The 19997-nt window shown below is 36.6% G+C and overlaps 1 protein-coding gene across 5 annotated transcripts in view; it reads right to left on the reverse strand.

Moving 5' to 3' along the window:
• Window positions 1-19997, reverse strand: part of Hecw2 (HECT, C2 and WW domain containing E3 ubiquitin protein ligase 2) — a 363407-nt gene that overhangs the window by 228848 nt on the left and 114562 nt on the right. The window lies entirely within an intron of this gene.

Genomic DNA, 19997 nt, shown 5'->3' on the forward strand with positions numbered 1-19997 from the left:
GGCGTATTCTGATCAGGACCCACGTAGATGATCCTGAGAGAAACATTCTGACTGACTGACAAAAGATTTCTGATTTTAATGACATTTGTGGATTTTAAATGCAACTTAAAATATTATCTGCTTTAAGGTTTAGTGCTAACTTACATTAATTTGAATTCTATTTTTATATAAATTATATTGCAGACAAGTCATGTTTTAATCAAGATGCTCAGGTCAACTAGGATGGGGACTGCAGTTTAGAGATGATCTAAAGCTCATGTGCCCTACCAGATTACAGCACACCTAGGTTTATGGAGCACCTTTGGAGGAGGGAATAATGACTCTTGGAAGCTAAAGCTTTAAAAACAAAATTATAACTCAAAGTTTCATGAAAAACTACATATAAGATTGCTTCATATTCAGAAAGCATGAAGCCAAGTTAAAATTTGCCAATCTGATTTTATCACAAAATAAGAATTGGGGGACAGGGAAAGAAATACATTTATAGGGTGTTTTCCCTGGTGTAAAAATAACACACACCCACTATGAAATTTCAAAAATAGAAGAGAAAAGATAAAGAAGAATCTAAATATCACCCATAAGGCTAGCACCCAGAGATGACAGCCCACAGCATTTTGGTCTATAAATACACACGTAGCTACTTAGATGTATAGATAAGATGAGATCATACTACAGAGCAAAACTGTTTTTGTAGCCTGCTTTTCACACAAATGCAATACAAGCATTCATGTTAATAAACAAAGAAGTGTATCATTCTTTTTCATAGCCATTAACTTTACATTATATGGTACAGCACAATTTAAACAATTCCCTAAAGATATGGTTATTTAGATTATTGCTACAAATTGTGCTGCAAACACATCCTCACACTTTCATTATTGCACGTGTGCCTGATTATTTCCTTAGGATAAGTTCTTAGACTTGGAACTGCAGGATCCTAAGCTATTGACCAGTTTTCCTAGACTGTTTTTTTTTTAGAAAAGAGGCACAGTAGCATTCCCCACCTCAGCAGTACAGAAGAGGGGGCTATATTCTTCCTGATACCTTCCTCAATGCTGAATGTTTTCCTTCTTTAGGGGCCATTGATAAAGTAGTAGTTTCTAGTGCTAGAAGCCTATGGGTAGGTTCAAATTCTACCTCTGCCTGAACTAATTCTGTAACCTCTGGAAGGACATTTAAAGTTTTCTGCAGATTTCTATAAAACAGGGTTTGTATCATTGCATCTACCTGAAAGGGTAATTATGAGAATTAAATGAGTCAGTAAAATACCTGACACAATAAGCACTTTTATTGCATTAGATGGTATTTGCCTGAAAGGTAAAAACAAATTTCCTTTCTTTTGGTTTAATTTACATTTATTTGATTCTTTCTGGGATTGCAGACCCTATTATTTAGATTTTTCCCTATTTTATTGGTGCTTTATATTTATACATAATAGTGGGATTTACTGTTACATATTTACACATATACACAATATAACAATCCTTTTACTCAATTTTTATTAGCCATTTTCATTTCCTAGGCCTATTTCTTAATCACAAGTAATTGTCTTTCTGACTTATTTTTCTAAGATAAGTTCATGGATTAGAACTTCTAAAACAAAAGAGAGTAACACTAGTAGTAGTTATAAATCATCATTATCTCATTTATGACTTTATAAAAGCATTTTAAATATTTCAAATTTCAAATTACATAATGTGATAGTATAGACAACTTCTATTTTTTTTTATAATGTGTCCTTTAAATACAAATCCTGTATTGTTTCCAAATTGTGGTGTTCTCTTTGGGGGAAAATTACCTCAATATTTTAATTTAAACAATCTTTTTTTCACACTGGGAAAAAGGGTAAAATTTTAAAGTATTATACTACCAATTTACAAGGTAAAAAGAATAGTATATTTTGTCCAATGACCCAAAATCAATTATTCTTAAGTAAATGTATCATAAGTAAGAGGGAAAAAAGGGCTGGGGATGTGGCTCAAGAGGTAGCGTGCTTGCCTGGCATGCGTGCGGCCCGGGTTCGAGGTTCGATCCTCAGCACCACAAACAAAGATGTTGTGTCCGCTGAAAACTAAAAAATAAATATTAAAAAAAAATTTCTCTCTCTCTCTCTCTCTCTCTCTCTCTCTCTCTCTCTCTCTCTCTCTCTTAAAAAAAGAAAAAAAAATTAGACCACCATTTGAAACCAAACTATTGAGCCTTTCAACTTTAAAGGATATACTTTGGTCTAGTACTTTTGATTCCCTGTATTTTCATCCTAAAATAGCATATAAATTTCAGAAGAAAGACTCCATTTCTCAAAATGATCCCTATAATCCCAAACCCTGAGAAGGAATATGAATTATTTCTACATATGAAAGTCTTTAGTACAAATCAGGCCCCTAATTGCTAATTCTCAAAATGAGGGATAGTGAAGTCACAAAATATTTAAATATTGTTTTTAGTTAAAAAATTATATTAAAACTCTATAATAAATCAAATATTCTCAAAGATTTTTCCGTAACCATCACAAAATGCATGATTGCCTGAGGTTATAAATCTAAAGGCAAAACTATAAATCAGAATAAGAACATATTTACTGACCACTTAAAATGAGCCAGATCCTAAGGATGATGTATGTATCTCCTACCACCAATTTACTTTATCCCAGCAAGGAAAATATTACCACACCACTGGCTCCCACTGCCTTTGCCACACAGTCTTTCAAACACCCTTTCAATTAAGAGAATGCAAATGGCACTGTGGGAGTCATGACTGACCATTTGTCCTCTGAAGAAAGGTGGGGGAAACTTCAGGTGTCAGGCACAGCAGACACAGTTTAGACTTGGGCTGGCTAAAGATTATTGAGAGGTCACTGCAGTCAGCAAATAAGAGTAACCATATACCAGCATGGTGATAGGGGACAAGGAACAATGACACTCAAGAATGACCAGATTGACCAGATGGTCTTCCTATTTATTGCCCTTGTGGGACACTTTCCTTGAATAAGGGTGAGCGTGGCTAAGAAACTGGAATTACTCCTCTACAGAATGTCCAGAATGTCAAATGATGGAAATGTACTGGGTAAACACACTAATTCGATAAAATTAGCCCTCCGAGCACTTATAGAGCTTTTCAATAAAAGATGCTGCAAATTCAAGCAATCCAGTTTTCTTTGTTCTTTAATACACCAAATGTCTGCTATATGTACGAACTATTCACTTGAAGAGCCAAAAGATTTCCAAATAATAGGCTTCCTATTCCTATATCAAGTTCTAAGTACCGAAAGGATATCTAAAGTAAGCCTAAAAAAAATAGAAAATATCTGAAAAAGCACCAGTAGTGCTTACTGAGTGGATGGCATAAAATTAAGATAAATGTTGAGCTGCAGACATGCTTCAGAGAGACATTAGATACATCAGTCTCTGCTCTGATGTCATATAGATTTTATCATGTCATGTCTCAACGTCTTCCTATTGCTTCACTTTTTCACAGAATTTGAGGATGAAAAGAGCCCTCAGATAGAATCTAGCCTAGTCCATTAGTTTATGAATGACACCACTGTCTCACTTTCTCAGTGCTGGATGACTTTTTCCAAGGTCAAGCACCTTGTAAGCAATGGTCCTAGAATCAGGACTTAGATTCCTTAATTACATGCCCCACACAATGGTATTTTATATCTCCACTATATTCGGGTACAAAATTATCTTACAGAGTTGCTCAACATATTATCATGTGAAATCTTTGGAAAGATTTTCTTTTTAAAAAATTATACTTTTTGAGAATGTGTAGATTTCTCAGATATTTACCTACAGAATAGTACTTTCTACAAACTATGTCAGAAAATCCAGAAATACTAGAAATTATCTCAACCTGTGTGCAGCATTGCTCCACTCCTGATTTCTACTAACTGTGACCATATATAGGTTGCCAAATCACACTAGTCCTTGATTTTCTCACCTATAAAAATGAAGTGGGCTGTATGATCTTCAAGATAACTCCAGCTCTATAAATTTTGTGTCAATGATTCATTTGCAAATCAATATGATCATGTCTCCCACTTCTGTTCTCTTTTCCATTACAGAACACTCAACTCCACTGTTACCATGAAACCTAGAAAGGCCAAATACAGAAGCTTTCTCTACTTAAGAAATACGACAAAATACGCCAAGGTGGCATATCTTTATGGTGTTATCTTATTCCAAGGTGTTTATCTTTAAACAATGTAGTATTTGATCCAAATCAAAAATCAGCAGGGACAGTAGCCACAATTCTTAAAAGCCACCATGGTCCAACAAACTGGGAACTACCTCTCTTTCCCAATCCTTCCACAGGGCCTTATATACTATGCCTGAATTGCCCAGGCTCTGACAATGAAAAGGTTTTACAATGCTTGGAATATCTGGCTTTAACTGTTAATTCACATGCACGTGCACACACACGTACAAGCACATTATCTCTGCTCTCGGGATGAAAATCTGTGACTTGGCATTTCTGGGTAATGTCAATTGAGGCACCTCATATAAAACTCTCAAAAGCCCCAGATGGGAAACTAAAACCAGATGATAAAATTGACAAGTTTTGTAAACCAACTGACCTAATAACCATATATGCAGATGACTAATTAACTACTAGCTGCTTATTCAGCATTTACCATATGTCTAGTACTGTGTTAGGCACTGCAGAGTATACAGACAAAGGAATAATTTAGTCCATGTTCTCTGATTGCTTACAGTCCAGTTGGGGAGAGAACATTTTTGGGGAAAAAAAAAAACAGTCTAACATTGCAAATAAGTAAATGTTATTCTGCACATGGTGATGGAGGAGTTCAGAGAAAAAGAGGGCCAATTCTGTTCAGATTAGACAGGGAAGGCATCCCTGAGATAACAACACTGAGTTGAGCTGAGTCTTACAGCTAGAGAAGACAGCTGGGCAAGACAAGAGATGTTCTGGGCTGGGAGGAACATAGAAGTGGGTTTAGAAACCCAAGGAGGCTTTAGCACAAAAAGAAAACAGTTCAAGGGGGAAAGTCCAGCTTAGAGTATTAGAGAATAAAGGACTAGATTGGGGTCTGAAGAAAAACTAAGTTGTAGAAGTACAGAGAGGGCCAGAGGAGGAAAATCTGCCAGCAAGAAGAGGAGGCAGCCTTGACCCATTAGGAAGCAGGAACCACTCACAAGTGTTTGAAAGAACTCAAAAGAGGGAGGATTCAATATTCGATCTAATTAAAAGACCACCTCATCTACAAATCATAAGAAATTATTTCAAATAAAATAAACATTGGACTAAATTGAATAATTATACAACAAAACACAGGGACCCACTTATCTCCAAAATGTAAGAGAAAGACCTGGAAGGCATGTCCAGTCAGGGTCCACAGGCCCATCTCTCGGGCCCTCCCTTGCCCCAGAGCAGAAGAAGCAGAACCAAAGCTGCAGATACTCTCTTTCTTGGAGTGAGGGTGTGGCAATGGATAAACACCAAATATTTACACCGCAGGCCTGTCATTTCAAGGGCTTCCTAGAATGCCACCAGGCCTCAGGCATACCCCTGATCATACTCATCTAGAGATTCCTAAATGGACTTGCCACAACCACACAGTCCAGTCGAATGAATAAGATAGGAAAGTATTCTGAGGCAAAATACCTGAACTAATGCTAATGTTGGCCCAACTCCCTCCTCCATCTCCTGCCCAGTTTATAGACTTGAGGGAACAGGTGGCAGAGATAAAATGGCCATCATTTAAAGATGAGTAATAACAAAATGACAACATAGATAAATGCACCAACAGAAAAAAGGAAGAAAGGAAAAACAAGAAAGGAGGAGGCAAGCAACAGAGAAACTGAAACATATGTCAGAAGAATTACAAGGAGATGAAACCAAAGAAAATTCTAATACTAATACCAAGAGCACAGGGAACTACTAAAACCACACTAAAATACTACTTCATATCCATTAGAATGGTTAAAGTTTAAAAGACAGACAATCATGTAAGACATAAACAACTGGAATTCTCACACATGGTTAATCAGAATATAAAATAGTGCAAACATTCTGGGGAAAAAAAAAATTTTAAGTTAAGCATACCATGCCATTTAACTATTCTATTCCCAATTATGTATTAAAAAAATAAAAACTCACATCCATATAAATACTTATATACAAGTTAGGTGTGCTAACATGTGCCTGTCCCACTACTTGGGAGGCAGAGGCAAAAGAATCACTGGTGCCCAGGCGTTTAAGGCCAGTCTGGGCAAAATAATGAGAATTCAGCTAAAAAAAAAAAAAAGAAAAGAAAAAAAAAACTTTATATATGAGTGTTCTCTAGAAACTTTATTTATAGTAACCCAAACCTGGAAAGGTCCCAAATATAATCAGTAGGTGATCATCCTATCAGATCTTTTCTGTACCCTTATATATATTTATAAAGACATCTAGGCAAAGGTAAAAACGCTTCCTTTTTTTTTTTTTTTTTTGGTAACATTTAATTGAATCATATTAAAGGGAAAAACTTATAACAATAAAACCTGGATTATTATTCTTGATGAAATGGTTATATTTAGAATTGAAATCATGTTGAAAAGCAGTCTATTATATAAAACAAATTTAGAAAAATATGTGGAGAGGATAAAACCAAAGAGGAAAATATTAATTGAAAATTATGTGCAAAATAAATTTGCCCAAATAAAAATACAATTAAGGATATCAGACGTTTTCATAGACTGGTTTCTGTGCACCCTATCGTATCTTTCCTCAGTGCAAACTCTATTATGTGATCAAGATGCAAAGACATCTCTGGATCCATTAACAGTACTTTCCAGATGGTCAATTCCTGGTTATTTTTTAATCAGGTTTCAACCAAATAAAATCTTAAAACTTAATACCATCATTCCTTCCCAGAAAAAACAAAAGAGGCTTCTTATCATTCTACCAATAGGTCTTCCTTTAAGGCTACTTAACTTACACACAAATGGGTTTGAATTTTTTAAGTAAATTTTTTAAGTAAATTTATAAATTCCTGAACCCAACCAAAACACCCTCCCTGCCAAAATAGATAATAAATAAAATGATTTTTCATCACACTTAATATTTCTGAGTAACACTGGAAATAAATCAGGTCAAAACAACTGCACTCTTTCATCTCAACAACAAGGATTAGAAAATAAAACAGAAGGAGGAGGCTTAAGGGAGTGCCCTAAAAGCAAACACACAGACATGAGCTCCAGACAAGGGAAACCAGCTCTCTCCTACTGCTCTCCCCTGCTCTAGGGAGACTCCAACACAGGAGAAAAATGCCCCAAATAAAACTGTAATACTAAAACCATGAGTACACGGAACTATTGAAACCACACTAAAATACTACTTCACATGCATTAGAAAGGCTCAGAGAAAGAAGGTGCAAATTCTGCTATTCTATGACTCCAAGGCTTCTGAGTCCTCATATTAGTTGGACTCCTAGTTCTGAACAAGTAGCAATTAGTCACAGGGCATGGACAAACTTCCAGATCCCAGTGCTGTCTTCCCTAATGGTCACCAGTAATAGCACCAGCAGTCGTGTGGGAGTAAAAAGGGTGTCTCACCTCTTTCCCATGAGATTAGAAAGAAAAAATAGCAGTGGTTACTGTTAACAGGCATTTTTGCTACCAATTGTACTTGTTAACATGAGCTACTGAGGGATGAGCTGTCTGAAAAAAGAAGAGATGTGTTAGTGCCTGGAATATTTGGGATCCAGGACCCAAAGAAGATTCATCATTCTGAGTCGGGTTGCACGCCAGCCACCCCCACCCCCACCCTGCAATAAAAGAAAATAAAAATTGCAACTGCAAAGGGGAAATTTTAACAGAAATGAAAGTTAAAAACTATAGGGCGGCTGGGTTTCTTCAGAATACTAATAATGGAGCCTGGCATCAGTCTGCATTATGACTAAAACTGTAGTAATTGCAGAGAGAGTGCTAATTTTTTCATCATTGTTTTAAACGTGCTTATATAATATTCTATTTTATATTACAAAGTGAAACCACTTCCAAGATAATTAAATGAACCGCCTGATCCCTTTGTTCTTTGAATTCTATTAGACAAAATAATTCCTTGCCATAGTGCTCTTTGCCCTGAGACTTCCTTTATATTGATAAGGCGAGCCAGTAGCCTGCCCAGTGACACTCCTTCCTCTGAAGATCCAAAGGGGCACCTGAAACCAACCAGCAATGTTCATTATCAGGGCTTCATATGGACCCAGGAAATAAAAACCTAAACAAGCTGAAAGCTTCACATAAAGGATCCGGGAGTTTGTACTATTTTGAGCTCCCTCCCCATCCTCCTTCCTCCACCTATCAAGAGTCAAGTCCTTATATTTTACTTTCAAATCCATGTCGAAGCTTTTCCAAAGCTCTTTTCCAGTACTTTTGAAGAGGGATACATTAAAACTGCCACCCACTTTGGGGGCCATTATCATCTCTACCGCTTCCAATTTCGTTTTGGATCTTTCAAAGTGAAACATTAAGAGAGCGGCACCTAACAAAGTACAGGCTGCTACTTCAGCACCAGTTGCTGCTGCCTCATCTCAACCCCTGCCTTAGGCCTTCAACACCCACCAGAACTCCCATCTGAAGAACTGCACCTTAGATAGAAGGCAAAAAATTAGCATAGGACCCGGGCCCCATGACAATGCTGGGCGTCAGAATCACAATCCAGATCCCATCAGTATTTTTGTTTTGTTCCCTTTTACTAAGCATGAAGACTCCACCAAAATGAAAGCAGGCCCTATTTCCTTTCAAGATATCAGATGACAGGTTTTTGGTGACTAAGCTCAGACATTCAATCCTCTTTCCATAGTAAAACAACCAAGAAAGAGAAAAAGTCCAAGGATAACCTGAAGTATAACCCCTAGGATTTTGCAAACAAAAGGTAAAAACATAGTCCATCGTTATCTCACTGGTCACACTAAAACATGTAAGAATTCAGGGGAGGCAAAAGGTTACTGCCGTGATCATTTTTGTTCATGCACTTGTTAGGAAAAAGGATGACAAATCTCCAAATAGGATAAGATCACATGCTTGTAAAACATTAGCTTAAAGGAGATGCAAGTAGTCATCTATAATTGGATAGGTAGTTTGATGAGCCCTTCGGTGGAAGAGGAACAACCCAAGCACTGCTTTAGAGTAAGCATGTTTTATTTCTTACTAACAAATTAAAGAATTTGGCGATAATTTTTTTAAGCAGATGGATTGGAATATTTTGGGAAATGCTAAGGGGCTGTTTGCTATTGCTTTTTAGAACCTCAAGTTTTAAAAATATGATTTTGGCTAATGTAGTCTTCTTCCAAATTCAGCAGTGTTTATTAAAGGCAACAGACATGGCTTTAACTTTCTTGTCTAGATTGATCTGTGAAGCAATAGCTTAAATTGGGAAATAAAGTTCAAATAATTAAAATCATGCTGGATTCAGTGTCCTTAGTCCTTCAAAGTATGATGAATGAATTCAAAAATAACCATGTGCCTAGACAACATGGGCTCAGGTAAACCCCTGGCCATTCTGGTTGACCACTGGTCCCAAAGGACATTTATGAAAAGGAAGTTTTGCAGTTTATTACTCTATATCACTTTGGCCTTGCTCAATTCCACTGGAAACACAATGGAATTATTCCTTTTTCTTTGGCTTTTTCTTTAGATCAATCATTTGGCCAATATTTATTAAACAATCTAGTCTGTGCAATACTTCCAAGAAATTACTTTCACAGGCTACCCAAATATATATACCAATCTTTGTACAGATCCAATACCAAAATCTCTTAATTGACTCTCTAACATAGTATCTTAAACGAATTTTTTAAAAAAAATGGATAACCAAGCTAATGGCTACTAATTCTTTTCTCTACACCCATATACCAGAAGAATCCAGTGATCAAGTACAAATGACCCTCCCCACCCTACCCATGAGGTTGATTGTGAGAGAAATCATGTTATCAAAATCTATTAATATTTGGTTTGTGACATTGGGTAATATGTTCAAAAGTGGGGGACTCTCTTTAAGTGGGAATCCCTTTAAGCTGGCTCTGTCAACAGCTCAGGAGCCATCTCTTCCCAACCTTCAGAGACCAAAAATTGCCAACTTAAACAAGCCATGATTAAAGTATTTATACTTGTGACTTTTCTCCAAATATTTCCATCTTCAAATCTATTCTGTTCTTGGGTTTAGATAGTTCAAGGTTAGCTAATCTGGGTTACCTTTTATGTTAAGAAATTATTACTTGTAAGAAACAGTAAAACTTCGTAAAAATTATAAGATTTCCAACTGTAGGGGAACTTCCAAAGTATTCAGAGGGACAAGACATGGGAAAGAAGCAGTAGGTGCATTCAATACTACCCCTTGGCAAGATGTATGGACAGCAGGAATCCCATCATTTGAAACCACATCCAGGAAAGTTTGGAGGATTTGAAAGGAAAGGGAAGTAGGATTTGAAGCAGATAATAATTGGTGGTTATGATACCAGTCAGCTGGAAAGAGTGAAAGATACAGAACAGATAAAAGAATAGATAGAAAAACAGATAAAAGAATACGATGAGCTGAAAATGAACTTTGGGCCAGAAAGGGGTCTCCCACAGAGCCTGATAGTCCAATGGAGCTACCGAACTTCTATGAAAAGAGTGTTAAGGAAATATTTTAGAAATATTCTTTCAAATTTTGCTCAACTCCTTGTTTTTCTGATGTTTAACTCCTTTCTGGTCTCTGATAACCTGAAACCCCTTTGTTTTCAGACTTCCTAAACTATAACTCACACTGGTTCCAAGAATGCTGGCATGTCACTTAGTGACTGTGAGCCTCCTGCTAGAATTAAAAAAAAAAAAGAGGTTTAGGGTCAACTTTAGCCTAGCCTTTGTTTTCAGCAAACTATAAATCATTGCAATAAATGAAGGCAATCCTCAACTTCAACTTTTAGAAAAACTGTCCATATACATGCTTTAAAACATGCTTGAAGCCATTCACTAGAATGGAAACCTCAAATATCTCTTCTTAAAGAAAATCATTTCCTCTTAATCTTTATGCTTGATACATATTCTACAACTACTGGTCTCCACAGTAGTACTCCTAGCCGCTTCCGACTGTGTGATCACACTACCTGGAAGAGATGGAGAGAGAGGAGGCAGAAGGGGAGGAGGAGTTGCTCCTATTCGTTGAGAGCTTCCTCTGGGCCTTCTGCAGATCACATTTAAACCTCACAGCAATTCATGAGACAGGAAGAATATGGGGCTCAAGTCCAATACTTTGATCATTGCACTTACTATCATTCCAATTTGGGCTTCAGCATGTGACTCCTTCTTATGCTCTAAGGACCCTACATGCAGGAAATACCTGCCATGTGTATGTATAACCCCAGCTTGCTATATGGCCACCATGGTGTTCAACAGAAAGTTGTTCAATTGTTAGAAATGGTAATTCACTTTCCAGGTTAAACTTGAAAAGTTAAAATAGTAACTCTGGGTCTTGACAGACCCAGAATCTGCATTTCTAGCAAACCATCAAGGAATGATGATGTCACTTGAAGCAGAATTGCTCTAGTCCACTTTTTTGTTATTTGTTATTTTTATTTATACAAATTATTACAACATAAAAACAAGAAAGGGAAGATTTTTTTCCCCATTTCTGAGCAAAATCCCCATGCTATCTTCATCCCACCTCCTTAGTCCTCTTTTTACGAAATAAATTTCATGCTTCCTTAGATTTGCCTCTAATTCAAGTCTGGCCTAAAATGTGCATGTTACAAAATTTTTCATCTCTTGCTAAATGTTTTTATATACTAGCAAATATCAAAAGCATAAACAAAATCTAATAACCATCAATATCCAAAAACCTAGTAACCTCTAAATTATCACAGTTGTTTCTTTAAAGAATGTTCAGATTAATTAACTACAATGAATCTTTCACTGATATGAGGTATATACAGGTTGTCAACACCCAACCACCACCAGGTTTCAGGTACTTTCAAAGAAAAATGGAGGAGAAGGAGACAATTGTGAGACAGGTCAACCTTGACAAGGATTCTGATTTGGGCTGCAAAATTTCACTTATTAAAATTAGCCTCTAATTTGGTAGGATTGGTGTGGAACTCAAGAATCTGCATTTCTAGCAAACCATTAAGGAATGATGATGTCACTTGAAGCAGAATTGCTCTAGTCCACTTTTTCGTTATTTGTTCTTTTTATTTATACATGACAGAAGAATATATTTTAACATACCATACATACTTGGAGGATAACTTCTTGTTCCTGTAGTTGTACATGATATGGAGTTACAGTGGTCATGTACTCATGCATGAACATAGGAAAGTTATGTCTGAATCGTTCTACAGTCTTTCCCATTCCTATCCCCCTTTCCTTCCCCTCATTTTCCCCAATACAATCAGATGAACTTCCACTCCTGTCCCACCCCCCTAATCACGTGTCAATTGTGAGTCAGCATCCACATGTCAGATAAAACATTTGGCCTTTGGGTTTTTGGAATTGGTTTATTTCACTTAGCATGATGGTCTCCAGTTCCATCCATTTACTGGCAAATGCCATAATTTCATTATTCTTTATGGCCGAGTAATATTCCATTGTGGATATGTACCACATTTTCCTTATCCATTCATCCAACCTTGGTTGGTTCCATAGCTTAGCTATTGTGAATTGAACTGCTATGAACATTGATGTGGGTGCATCACTATAATATGCTGATTTTAAGTCCTTTGGGTATATGCCAAAGAGTGGGATAAGTGGGTCAAATGGTGGTTCTATTCCAAGTTTTCTGAGGAATCTGCATACTGCTTTCCATAATGGTTGCACTGATTTGCAGTTCCACCAGCCATATCTAGGTGTAACTTTTCCCCCAACATCCTTGCCAACATTTATTTTTGCTTGTATTCTTGATAATTGCCATTCTGACTGGAGTGAGATGAAACATCAGTATAGTTTTAATTTGCATTTCTCTAATGGCTGATGATATTGAACATTTTTTCATATATTTGTTGACCATCATATTTCTTCTGTGAAGTGCCTATTCAGTTCCTTAGCTCATTTATTGATTGGGTTATTTGTTTTTGTTTATTTGGGGGGGGGGAGTTGAGTTTTATTTATCCTGGAGATTAAGGCTCTCTTTGAGGTGCAGGTGGCAAAGATTTTCTCCATTCCGTAGATTCTCTCTCTTCATGTTCTTGATTTTTCCCCTTTGCTGTAAAGAAGCTTTTTAGTCTGATACAATCCCATTTATCAATTCTTGATTTTACTTCTTGCGCTTTAGGAGTCTTGCTGAGGAATTTGGGCCTACATTTTCTTCTAGTAAGCACAGCATATCTGGTCTAATGCCTAGGTCCTTGATCCACTTAGCATTGAGTTTTGGGCAGAGTGAGAGAGAGGGGTCTAATTTCATTTTATTACATTGGTTTTTACATTTGTTGAAGAGGCTATCTTTTCTCCAATGTATGTTTATGTTTACTTTTGTCTAGTATGATATAACTATATTTATGTGGGTTTGTCAGACAGTCTATTCATTCATTGCTGGTTAATAGCTCCACTTCCAGAGTTATAGATTTTCTAAGTGTGTGAAGGCATAAAATCTTTCTTCACAAAAACTAGAGAGAAGCAAAAATCTATAAGATGGGAACTGGAATGGGGGCAAAGGAAGCAAAGGGAAGGACTATATAAATGCATACAGTTGACTAAACCAAGCCTGCAGGTGTGAAGAGAATGACAAAAAGCCCAAGTTGTTCATTCCTACATGTACCTGTTCAGCCTTTATGTTGCAAAATGTCTTTTAGCAGGCTAATGATACCTTACTTGCACTAGAGTGTATGCTTGTAGAAAAAGCAACAATTCTTTGCAAAGACAAGGGAAAATAAAGACATGATTATGTGCCATATTATATTTTATACTTTTTGCATGCCTTAAATATTTCATAATAAAATTTTAAGACCTTGTCCTGGTAAATTGGTAACAACCTTCCCTTAGTAGATAATTAACAGCAATTGATGGGACCAGAAGTTATCTTCAACTCATATTCATTCTAAAGTGTACTAACAATTACATCTTTCAAAAATAACAAATTGGTATTAGTATTCTAGCTCAAAAGGAACCATTTGGATGCACTGAATGATCTTTTGCTTTCTAAATCAATGCCCTCTAGAGTGCATTAGACTAAAGGAAGAAAATATTGGAACTTACATGGTTTCTTTGTTTTGTTTTCATAAAATCTTTTTACTTGCTAGATTTAATCTATTACCTTTCTTCCTTTTTTTTTTTTTTTTTGGTGGTGCTGAAAATCCAACCCAAGGTCTTGCACATGTTAGGAAGCGCTCTACCACTGAGGTACATCTTTAGCCCTGTTGTATGATGTACATAACAAACATAAATATGTGATTTAATTTATAAAATATATACATGCACAACAGTAGGTATATGCCATTTATAAATTAACTTTTGTTTGGTACTGCTACAGTTCTTTATTTTTCTTTTTATTGGTGTACCATAATTATACAAGACAATAGGATTTGTTGTTACATATTTCTACATGCACACAATATAACAATGTAATTTGGTCAATTTCATTCCCCAGTACCTCCCCTCTCTCTGTCCTATCTCCCTCCCCTGGTTCCTTCCTTCCTTCCAACCCACTATCTCCCTTCTATTTTCATGAGATCCCCACAAATACTTTCTTTTTGTTCCTTTTCTCTCTCTAACTCGCACATATAAGAGAAAACATTTAACCCTTGACTTTCTGAGTTTGCTTATTTTACTCAGCATGATTTTCTCCATTTCCATCCATTTACCAGCAAATGACACAATTTCATTTTTTTCCATGACTGAATAAAACTCCATTGTGTGTGTGTGTGTGTGTGTGTGTATCACATTTTCTATATCCACTCATGAACCCAGGCTGGTTCCATAATTTGGTTACTGTGAATTGTGTTGCTATAAACATGAGTATGCATGTATCATTGACTTTAATTCTTTAGGATAGATACTGAGGTGGGTCACAGGTAGTTCCATTCCTAGTTTTTTATTTTTTTAACTAGGGCATTATAATTTTACATAATATCAGAGTTCTTCTTGATATCATTATACAAGCATGGAATTTAATTTGTTCCAGGTCAGTCCTCAGTACTTCCCTGCCTCCTCCCTTCCCCTGCTCTTTCCTGTGTTATACAGGTATTCTTCTATTTAATTATAGTTTCTTTTTGAAATTACTGCATTATAGATATACATACAGAGGAAATTCACTGTGGTATATTCATATGTGTACATAGGATGGGTTGGTCAGTTTCATTCCACCATTCCTTCCTTTTTCCCATCCTCCCTTTCTGCCCCTCAATCCCCTTCCTTTATTTACTCCACTGATCTCTCTTTTATTTTCATGGGATCCCCATCTCCTTCTCTCTTTTCCCCTTATTTTGGTCTACCTTCTGCATATGAGAGAGATCATTTGACCCTTGATTTTGGGGGGGTTGGCTTACTTCACTTAGCATGATTCTCACTGATTATATCCATTTACCAGAAAATGCCATAATTCCATTTTTCTTTATAATTGAGTAAAAGTCCATCATGTATATATACCACATTTTCTTTAACTCTTCATCTGTTGATGAGCATCTAGGCTGGTTCCATAACTTGGTTATTGTGAATTGTGCTGCTACAAACATTGATGTGGCCATATCCCTACAGAATGCTTATTTTAGACCTTTTGGATAGAGATCAAGGGATGGGGTTAATGGACTATATGCTTCCATTCCTAGTTTGTTTTTGTTTTTCTAAGGAACCTCCATACTGATTTCCATAGTGGTTGTACTAATTTACAATCCCACTAACACTGAAAAAGTGTTTCTTTTCCTCCACATCCTCTCCTGCATTCCTTGCTCTTAGTATTCTTGATGACTGTCATTCCAACTGGAGATGAAATTTCAGTGTAGTTTTGATTCTCTAATTGCAAAAGATGCTGAACATTTTTTTCCATATATTTGTTGGTCATTTGTATTTCTTCTTTTGAGAAGTGTCTGTTTAGTTCATTTGCCCATTTGTGAGCTGGGTTATTTGTTTTTATGGTGGTAAGTTTTTTGAGTTCTTTATTCCAGATATTAATTCTCTGTCAGAAGAGTAGCTAGCAAAGATTTTTCTCCCATTCCTTATATTCTCTCTTCACATTCTTATTTCCTTTGCTGTGCAGAAGCTTTTAAATTTGATGCCATTGCATGTATCAATTTTTGAAATTATTTCCTGAGTTTTAGGGGTCCTATTGAGGAAGTCATTGACTGTGCCTATAGGTTGAAGTGTTGACCCAACATTTTCTTCTAGCAGTTACAATTGTTTCTGATCTAATTCCTAGGTCTTTGATCCATTATAAATCAGCTTTTAATGATCAATATGCTAGATCAAAGGAGTTTAGAAACCACTGCTCAAGATGACCATTAACTGATACCCAGGCCTATCCAATTAACCTATACCCAGGACTTGGAGGTGACAGAGATTTTAAAGGACTGGATTTTTAAGAGAGAATTTATCAGTGAAAAATATCTTGAACCAGATGACTAAAACTGCAGTCTAAAACAGCCTGTCTCTGCCAACTTTCTACAGACTGAATTTTACTTCAAGACAAAAGTTGATATAAATGCCAACCAGTGCAGCACCAGGTCTGGTTTTATTAATGTCAATTTTTTTGTGTTTTTAAAAGAAAAGGAAAGGAAAAGAAAGAAAATAAGTCATTTGAACAACTCATGCGGGAACAGGGCACAATCTAGAAAACCGAGTGCCACTCTTCAACACAAGTGCTAAATTAACATCTGCAACTGCTTCCAGCTATTGATATTCTTTTTGGAACAGGCAGAACATATTTAGAAAATGGCACATCACCAGAAAATGTGGGTGAGGGTGTGGGACTTTGCCTAATACAATGCAGCTAGAATTTTTCCAAAACCAACCTCTGGAGCCAGAAAAGAAAATCTGTTTCACAAACCCTTTCGATTACAGTGTAATCCTCCAATAAAAGAATATGAAATCACACAGTATCATTTTACTATAAATAACTCTTCAAAGAAGCTGTATTTTAAAATACAGCCTTCTGTGCTGGGGGTGGGGTGTATCTCAATGATACAGCACTTGCCTAGCATTCGTGAAGCCCTGGGTTTGATCCCCAGCACAGCAAAACAAAACAAGAGAAATATAAAATGCAGCCTTCAGGTTATTGATCTTAGTTATCATCAATTACATTTATAATAAAAAGTATATAGTTTTACTAAATGTTTCATAAGGTATTATAAATATACCACTGGTGAAAATAAGCACTTAAATATAGCTTTCAGCAAAAATGAAATGACTATTCAACATGTACCACTTATCTATTTAACAATGGGCAGACAAAGTAAGAAAGTGCACATCACCAGCTATCATAAAGGCCTGCATTTTGACAGAAGCAGAAATAGAGGTGGGTAGATACTATGAATCTCATTAAAGCAGAAATTAAGGGAAGTTAATATTTTCATACCAGGCAAAAGAAAGACATCTCAAACAATCCTTCACATTCATTTGGATACCAGCTAAGAAAATTTCTCTAAAGGTCCCGGTAGTAGCAATTAATACAGACATCTACTTTGTAATTTGTTTAAGGCAGCTCTCACATCTACAAAAGGAACTAGCTGCCATTTTATATCTGATAATGACAACAGTTCTCATCCTGTCTCCATTGATGTCTCCTTTTTTTTAGGATTGATTCCTACAAAGCATATGCAGTATAGAATGTAAAAGGTCATCCCAACATAGATAAGTTTTGCATGAAAGCATTTGCTAGGGTTTCTAATTTCTTCCCTCAAGCACATTAGACAAAGTAAATTAATTACCCTAACATCCAGACGCCTAAAGTAGAGGCTTATTAGTTAGAATATGTTTAATATAGAAAACATAGTCTGTCCCACACCCTATCCTTAGCCCTTTGGGTCCAGGGATAAGGGTCTTACCACATATGGGGCTTACATGTTTTTCTGGTGCACAACAATGGCTTGGGCCATGGTCCCATGGCTCTACTTCCCAGAGACCATTCGTGACCAAACCCTTGTCAGTGATTTTCTCTAAGATGCTCAGAAGTACCCTGAACATCACTGCCCCCATCCACCTGGCTCTGTGTCCCTTGATGCAATTGTACAGTTCCTCCTTCAGGACAGAGGCAGAGACTAGCCACTGTCTAGGCTGGACAGTTCCTGAATCTGTTCACTTTTTGTGCTAGAATTCTTTCAGATGCAAATAATGGGATGGGAAGAAAGGGGAAGGGGAGAAAAGGAGAGAAAGCCAAAGGAGGGGGGGAAGGGGAGGAGAATGAGAGGGCAGGAAGGGAAAAAGAAAAGAGGCTCAAAAAAAATCTAAGGGTGGATCCCACATCTTCAGACACAGCTGAATCTGGAGGTCTCATCAGAACTGGATCTTTTTTTCTTCACTTCTCACTTCTGCTTTGCTCTGCATGATCCCCATTTCCTAGCAGGCTTTCACTGTAGTAGGAGCAACACATCCACCAGCAGCTAGCTGCCAGCTCACACCTTCCCAGCTTTAAGTCCAGTGAAAAGGCATCTCTTTCATAAGAATTGCAATAAATTTTCTGGTGAAAACTCATCAGCTCTAATTGACCTCTTGTGGTCAATCTGCCAACCCATCATTATAGTCTGAGACGGGAAGGAATCTCTGATGGACCCAGGCTGGATTGTACACCCACCCAAACATAGAAGAAAGGAGTCTTAGAGGGTGAGCTGGGCACCTGCTATGAAGACCACTCAGCAGCCCACAGACCACCTCAGGACTCTTATTATCTATAATCTGCTCAGGTATTTCCTCAGTCTCCATCCCTCAGCACGTGTGTCCAGCACAGGACTTCTCCATGTGTTTCTCTGACACAAGAAATTCCTGTGTGCTATAGTGAATGACCCTCGAGTCAAATGACATGGGTTCTAATTCTGACTCCATCACTTGAGCAAGTTGTACAATTTCTCTGTTTACTCAGTTTCCTCATCAAAAACAAACAAATAAAAAAAAAGGGCAATTGACAATAACAGTAAGTAAGCTGTTGGGACAGATAAACAGGAAGATATATGTTAAAAACAGTGTTTGGCACCAAGTTACCTCTAAAAGGGGGGGGGGGTATTATATTATTCAATGATGAATGGTGGTTCAACAGTTCACTGCCTCATTTCTGTTATATGTGAAACATCTTGTAAATGCAATTTATAAAAAGCTATCACTTAGGGAAACACATATAACATAAACACAGGACATACATACAAGGTCATATTTCCTCATTTTCAGTCTCACCATCAGTGTATGAAGGTACCTGTTCTCCTGCCTCCTTAGCAAACTGGGTGTTATATTTTTAATCCTTTTCACAAGGCCATTATGAAAAAATTCAGTTAACAGGCTGTGGTTATTGCTCAGTGGTAGAGCACTTGCCTAGCATGTGTGAGGCACTGGTTTCAATCCTCAGCACCATATAAAAATAAAATTAAATAAAAACAACATCAAACAAATAAAAAATATGATTTTTAAAAAAAATTCAGTTAACAACCATGAAGTACATTTTAGTTTAATCTACAAAATACTAAACTCCTAAAATATGGTAGTTAATTTACATTTCATCCAGTGCTCTTGCTGGTTTTATATTCTATATATTATCTAATTTGGTTACTGATAAACCCAGAGAACAAAGAACTGAAAAATTTGGAACACATAGAACAGTGATCGGAGTTCTGAACTGTAAAAGATTGAGCTTTTTTCCCCTGAAAAAAAAGCCAAAAAATCTACATAGAAATAATATTATATCCTCAACTCATTAAAAGTAAAAGCTAAAATTAATATGTGCAAAATAGAAGTTAGCCATAATTGATGTGTGGAAGAATGTAATAAATATTTTTCCAGCAGTTATCTAAGAAGACTTTTCATCTACTCGATTCATCAAATTGCTATTAAAAAAAATTAAGCCCAATCTGAGTTTCTTTGTTAAAGGTAGAAATTAATAGGCCA

Source organism: Marmota marmota, unplaced genomic scaffold (genome assembly GCF_001458135.2).
Source record: "Marmota marmota marmota unplaced genomic scaffold, marMar, whole genome shotgun sequence".
NCBI classification, from domain to species: Eukaryota; Metazoa; Chordata; class Mammalia; order Rodentia; family Sciuridae; genus Marmota; species Marmota marmota.